The sequence below is a fragment of the Pezoporus flaviventris genome, unplaced genomic scaffold, assembly GCF_033815535.1.
Source record: "Pezoporus flaviventris isolate CSIRO_AGI_PZ_B2104156 unplaced genomic scaffold, CSIRO_AGI_Pfla_v1 ptg000989l, whole genome shotgun sequence".
Lineage (NCBI taxonomy): Eukaryota > Metazoa > Chordata > Aves > Psittaciformes > Psittacidae > Pezoporus > Pezoporus flaviventris.
In genome coordinates, this window is record NW_026893534.1 from 15,001 (window position 1) to 22,500 (window position 7,500).

Genomic DNA, 7,500 nt, shown 5'->3' on the forward strand with positions numbered 1-7,500 from the left:
TCGGGTGAAGAAACTTCTTAAAAGAGTTATTGAATTCCTTGGTAATGCAGTAACGGGGGATGTCTATCACAAGCTTAACCACCATCTTAGTCCCCCTAAATTCCATTTCTTATACAGTTAATACACAAGTTTCACCTCATCCTGTGACAGGATGGATCTCTCGATTACCTAACCCCCTTAAGGCATTCAAGCGCTTAAACAAAGTACCCCTTTAATTAGCAAAACGTTTTAGACATTCAAGTAGTTAAACGAAGTACCCCTTAAAGTAACAAAGCGTTTTGATTAAGAAGGATTATTCCTTTGTTTCTTCTTTTTCATCGTTGTACTGACAGGAAAATCTAATCCTTCTTCTACGTTCTACACACGAGGCGACGATTTCAAGGATTTCGGATTCCACCCAAAGCGCAACGATGACGAGGACTCCTAAGTCGCTGACACGATCCGTTCCTATAGATCTCACGGGGGGGGGGGGAGGAGGCGGGGGGGCGGGGGCGGGGGGCGGGGGGGGGTTGCTCCGCGAAGAGCGGGCGGGGCGGGGCGGCGCGGCGCGGCGCGGTGCAGCGCGGCATCGGCAGACCCGCAGGTGCGTCGGCTAGTGTGTTACAGTGTATCCCACGCTCGAGCGCGGGAGCTTGTAAGGGGAACGCGATGTTCGGTCCTCCCGGCCACCGCCCCTGCGGTAATCTGAGCATTTACTTGAGCGCGGACAGTTTCTGTTACCGACTGCGTTTCTGTCTCGGTACGTCCCGGCGCAGAGATGCCTTAGCGGCCGGCGTCTGTCTCTCGCTTGGGCTTGCCTAGGGCCCGGTAGTGGGGACGGGGTGGCCCGTGTCTCTGTTTCTTGGAGCTGTCCCTGCCGGGAGCTCCTGCTCTCTGCCCGACTCTGCTCCCTCTCGGTAGTCCTAGAGGCAAGGCGGCTTTTCCTTGCCGGCCAGGGGTTCTTGCTTCCCCCTCAGCTTCCTCGAGCACCTTGGGGAGCTCCCAGGCAGGCTGAGCGCTGACCGACCCTGGCAGGTGGAGGAGTCCCTGCCCCGGCACACGGCCCCTGGACTGCAGGGACCCTGCTCGCCAGGACACCGCTGGGCACCCCTGGCTGCACACCCACGTTCACACCCTGCAGCCAGCCCCGGAACGAGGGACCTGCCTTGTCCTCTCACTCCCGTGCTGCAGAGGCAAGCCCTGCTCTGCAGCACATCCTCCTCCTTACCTAAACAAGAGAAACTGGGGGGGTGTGGGGGGGGGGTGTGGGGGGGGGGGTGGTGGTGTTGGAATGTATCAAAGACTGGCAATTAGAGTGACCACGGGAACTAGAGTAGGTAATTAAGAGTGACCTGTCCCTGACTGGTATTTGGAAGATGTTGGAACTGGCAAGGAACAAGGACGGCGGAACCGGAAAGGATGTCGATAGGAAAATCTGGTAGACCTTTCACCTGATGTAATCGCAAGGCAAACACAGAAGTGCTTGGCTAATTGCTTGGAAGCATATAAATATCGTGTCATCTGTTCAATAAACGATGATCCAGCTTGCACTCTAAGTCTGGGTCCGTGCCTCCGTCCTCACACACGAGAACATCACTAGTGGGGTACCCTGTTTGGATGGTCACCAAGAGCAACATAATCCTCCCTTCTACCCTCAACCACGCTATCTTCATCTCTTCTCCGAAGTTTCAGACACATTTCCCCAAAACCACAACCAGAAGAACGTCTTTGCAATCTCTTCCCAGCCCGTTGCGGAGGGAGGAGGCTGGGGGAGGCGCCTCGGAGCGGGGTGGGGGGAGGAGGTGGTGGGCGCCCCGGCATCTGCAGAACCCCCGGGTGCCTCGGCTGCTGTATTTCAGCGCGTCCTGGGTTCAGCAGTCGCAGCCTATTTTCTCAGTAGCTGGTGCAGTGCCAGTGTCCGTCCGTCCCGTCCCGTCCCGTCCCGTCCCGTCCCGTCCCCCGCCAGCCAGAGACGTGTTTTTCGCGGCGGGAGGGGGTGGTGGGCTGTGTGTCGGCAGACGGACACGCGAAACCAAAGAAACAACGAAATCCCCAAGCCCCCACGGAACAAAAAAGTCTGGCGAGCGCCGGGACCTGGGCCGCCGCCTCTGCCCGCCCGGTCCTGAGACAAGGGGGCGCAAAATCCCACGATGGAATACAGAAACCTTTAGAATCAGTTTCGGGTCATGTTAAGTTTGATGGCTTTGTAACAGCAGCAACGGAAAATCACTGAGGTGCATGACGCAGAGAGAAAAAAAATAGACTACAGCTTAGAGAACAGAATTCTCACAAGAGAAATCGTTGCAGTTGACATAGTTGTAAGTAAAAGTTTAGAAGAACAGGACACGGGGATAAGGAGTATCTGGGAACCGCAGGTGTCCAGGGTGGGCTACAGTTCAACTACCTGATAAGTAGGAGGATAGGAGGATTATTATGTCTCTCTCTGGTGCTAACGAGCCAATTAAACTGATGTGAGCATCTACTGCGCGTGCTTCAAAGGCTGAAAGAAGTGATGAAGATCGTTGGAAGAAGTAAACGATCCTCAGAGACCACCACCACCACCACAATTCTGCACGCAGGCGGGGAACCTCCTGGAAAATTATGTCACCCATACGTAGCCTCGTGAATAGGTATGTATGCCCAGTGGCTAGAAAAGGACGGCTTGCGTGGCAATTGAGAGACACACGTTACGAGGAGCCCGTATCTCCCGGCGCCGCAATCAAGAATACCTGCTTGTCAGCTTGAAAACTTTGTTGGCAAGTGTGTCCCCGGAGTGGTTTGCGTCCTGGGAGACGCAGTGGGCGTCTTGTAGGAAAGGTTTTGGATTTTAATGTGGGATCCCGTTCGTGTGTCTCTGTGTGTGAGACCGAGGATGGAAAATCAGCAGAGTGAAGAGATCTTGAGAAAGAGTCCTTCGGGTGCATTTTGGCACACTGGAAAGAAGGACCGGACTGGAATACCTTGTTGCAATTAATGTAACAGTTTGTCTGCGGGATCCCGTTCCTGCGTCTGTCTGTGTCTGTGTGCCTGAGACCGAGGATGGAAAATCAGCAGAGTGAAGAAACATTGTATACTTTGGAAGATCAGGGGAAATGGCCTAAAAATGGAGCTCTGAATTAGAATACATTGTTGCAATTAACGTAACCGTTTGTCTCTGGGATCCCGTTCCTGCGTCTGTCTGCGTCTGCGTGTGTGAGACCGAGGATGGAAAATCAGCAGAGTGAAGAGATCTTGAGAAAGAGTCCTTCGGGTGCATTTTGGCACACTGGAAAGAAGGACCGGACTAGAATACCTTGTTGCAATTAATGTAACAGTTTGTCTGCGGGATCCCGTTCCTGTGTCTGTCTGTGTCTGTGTGCCTGAGACAGATGATGGAAAATCAGCAGAGTGAAGAAACATTGTATACTTTGGAAGATCAGGGAAAATGGCCTAAAAATGGAGCTCTGAACTAGAATAAATTGTTGCAATTAATGTAACAGTTTGTCTGTGGGATCCCGTTCCTGCGTCTGTCTGCGTCTGCGTGTGTGAGACCGAGGATGGAAAATCAGCAGAGTGAAGAGATCTTGACAAAGAGTCCTTCGGGTGCATTTTGGCACACTGGAAAGAAGGACCGGACTAGAATACCTTGTTGCAATTAATGTAACAGTTTGTCTGCGGGATCCCGTTCCTGTGCCTGTCTGTGTCTGTGTGCCTGAGACCGAGGATGGAAAATCAGCAGAATGAAGAAACATTGTACACTTTGGAAGATCAGGGAAAATGGCCTAAAAATGGAGCTCTGAACTAGAATACCTTGTTGCAATGAATGTAACAGTTTGTCTGTGGGATCCCGTTCCTGCGTCTGTCTGCGTCTGTGTGCCTGAGACCGATGATGGAAAATCAGCAGAGTGGAGAAACATTGTATACTTTGGAAGATCAGGGAAAATGGCCTAAAAATGGAGCTCTGAACTAGAATAAATTGTTGCAATTAATGTAACAGTTTGTCTGTGGGATCCCGTTCCTGCGTCTGTCTGCGTCTGCGTGTGTGAGACCGAGGATGGAAAATCAGCAGAGTGAAGAGATCTTGACAAAGAGTCCTTCGGGTGCATTTTGGCACACTGGAAAGAAGGACCGGACTAGAATACCTTGTTGCAATTAATGTAACAGTTTGTCTGTGGGATCCCGTTCCTGCGTCTGTCTGTCTGTGTGCTTGAGACCGATGATGGAAAATCAGCAGAGTGAAGAAACATTGTATACTTTGGGAGATCAGGGAAAATGGCCTACAAATGGAGCTCTGAACTAGAATAAATTGTTGCAATTAATGTAACAGTTTGTCTGTGGGATCCCGTTCCTGTGTCTGTGTGCCTGAGACCGATGATGGAAAATCAGCAGAGTGAAAAGATCTTGAGAAAGAGTCCTTCGGGTGCATTTTGGCGCACTGGAAAGAAGGACCGGACTAAAATACCTTGTTGCAATTAATGTAACAGTTTGTCTGCGGGATCCCGTTCCTGTGCCTGTCTGTGTCTGTGTGCCTGAGACCGATGATGGAAAATCAGCAGAGTGGAGAAACATTGTATACTTTGGAAGATCAGGGAAAATGGCCTAAAAATGGAGCTCTGAACTAGAATAAATTGTTGCAATTAATGTAACAGTTTGTCTGTGGGATCCCGTTCCTGCGTCTGTCTGCGTCTGTGTGCCTGAGACCGAGGATGGAAAATCAGCAGAGTGGAGAAATATTGTATACTTTGGAAGATCAGGGAAAATGGAACTCTGAACTAGAATACATTGTTGCAATTAATGTAGCAGTTTGTCTGCGGGATCCCGTTCCTGTGTCTGTCTGTGTCTGTGTGCCTGAGACAGATGATGGAAAATCAGCAGAGTGAAGAAACATTGTATACTTTGGAAGATCAGGGAAAATGGCCTAAAAATGGAGCTCTGAACTAGAATAAATTGTTGCAATTAATGTAACAGTTTGTCTGTAGGATCCCGTTCCTGCGTCTGTCTGCGTCTGCGTGTGTGAGACCGAGGATGGAAAATCAGCAGAGTGAAAAGATCTTGACAAAGAGTCCTTCGGGTGCATTTTGGCGCACTGGAAAGAAGGACCGGACTAGAATACCTTGTTGCAATTAATGTAACAGTTTGTCTGCGGGATCCCGTTCCTGTGTCTGTCTGTGTCTGTGTGCCTGAGACCGAGGATGGAAAATCAGCAGAGTGAAGAAACATTGTATACTTTGGAAGATCAGGGAAAATGGCCTAAAAATGGAGCTCTGAACTAGAATAAATTGTTGCAATTAATGTAACAGTTTGTCTGTAGGATCCCGTTCCTGCGTCTGTCTGCGTCTGCGTGTGTGAGACCGAGGATGGAAAATCAGCAGAGTGAAAAGATCTTGACAAAGAGTCCTTCGGGTGCATTTTGGCGCACTGGAAAGAAGGACCGGACTAGAATACCTTGTTGCAATTAATGTAACAGTTTGTCTGCGGGATCCCGTTCCTGTGTCTGTCTGTGTCTGTGTGCCTGAGACCGAGGATGGAAAATCAGCAGAATGTAGAAACATTGTATACTTTGGAAGATCAGGGAAAATGGCCTACAAATGGAGCTCTGAACTAGAATAAATTGTTGCAATTAATGTAACAGTTTGTCTGTAGGATCCCGTTCCTGCGTCTGTCTGCGTCTGCGTGTGTGAGACCGAGGATGGAAAATCAGCAGAGTGAAAAGATCTTGACAAAGAGTCCTTCGGGTGCATTTTGGCGCACTGGAAAGAAGGACCGGACTAGAATACCTTGTTGCAATTAATGTAACAGTTTGTCTGCGGGATCCCGTTCCTGTGTCTGTCTGTGTCTGTGTGCCTGAGACCGAGGATGGAAAATCAGCAGAATGTAGAAACATTGTATACTTTGGAAGATCAGGGAAAATGGCCTAAAAATGGAACTCTGAACTAGAATACATTGTTGCAATTAATGTAACAATGTGTCTGTGGGATCCCGTTCGTGTGTCTGTCTGCGTCTGCGTGTGTGAGACCGAGGATGGAAAATCAGCAGAGTGAAGAGATCTTGAGAAAGAGTCCTTTGGGTGCATTTTGGCACACTGGAAAGAACCTGACTTAAAAGAAAAACTTCTGGAAGATGCTGATTCTCGGTTTACTGATGGTAGTAGCTTCATGAGAAATGGTAAAGGAAAGGCAGGATATGCCATTACCACCACTTCACAGGTAATAGAAGCTAAACCTTTACCTGCGAATATCTCTGCCCAGAAGGCAGAAATAATAGCGTTAACGAGAGCCCTGGAACTGGCTAAAGAGAAAAGGAAGAATATTTGGACTGATCCTAAATACGCATTTGGTGTGGTACATGCACATGCTGATCCCTGGAAGAAAGGAGGACTTTTGAACACACAAAGGAAACAGATTAAACATGCTACAGAAATTCTACAATTACTGGAAGCTGTTCAGCTACCTGAAGAAGTAGCTATTACGTCCTGTAAAGGACATCAACGAGGTGACTCAGATCAGGAGCTCGGGGGTGGCGGCTGCCGGGCGGCTGCGGAGTGGGGGGAGAGCGGCCGCGGCCCCGCTGCTCCGCTCTGCACGGGGCACCCGCGTGTGGCGGCGGCGGCGTCCGCCGGCCGGCCCCGAGCGGAGCGGGGCCCGGGGACGGGACGGGGCGCGACAGGGGGCGGCGGTACCTCGACAGACCCAGCGGCTGCGGCTCGCCCAGTGCTGCCACCGCCGGTAACGGGAGAGCCGAGTACCTCACGCGCACCTCGGGAGTACATCGGGAGCACCTCGCGAGCACCTCGCGAGTACCTCTCGCCTACTTCGCGCGTACCTCGGGCGTACCTCGGGAATACCTCGCGCGTACCTTGGGCGCACCTCGGGAGTACCTCGCGCGTACCTCTCGCCTACTTCGCGCGTACGTCGCGGGTACCTCGGGAGTACCTCGGGCGTACCTCGGGAGTACCCCGCGCCTACTTCGCGTGTACCTGGGGCGTACCTCGGGCGTACCTCGCGCATACCTCGGGAGTACCTCGGGCGTACCTCGGGCGTACCTCGGGCGTACCTCTCGCCTACTTACTTCGCGCGTACCTCGGGCGTACCTCGGGAGTACCTCGCCCGTACCTCTCGCGTACCTGGCGAGTACCTCGGGCGTACCTCGCGCGTACCTCTCGCGTACTCGCGTACCTCTCGCGTACTTCTCGCGTACCTCTCACGTACCTCGAGAGTACCTCGGGCGTACCTCGAGAGTACCTCGCGAGTATCTGGCGAGTAACTCGCGCCGCCGCTGGGGTGATTTTCGCCTCTTTTCAGACACTGGCGTTTCCGAGGTGCTGCAACGGACTTGTCAGGCGCGCCGCTTCCGGAGCCGGCGGAGTGGGTGGCCCTCTCTTTATGCCTTCATTTGCATCCTCGTAATATTACTCGTCGGTTGCTCGCCACTTGGGTGAGCCTAGATTCTGGTGTTGCGTGGCGGCGCGGGAGGAGTCGTTTCTATCCGTTTTATGGGAGCGAGTAGTGGCTCGTCTCCGCAGCAGCGCTAGCGAGCGGCGCT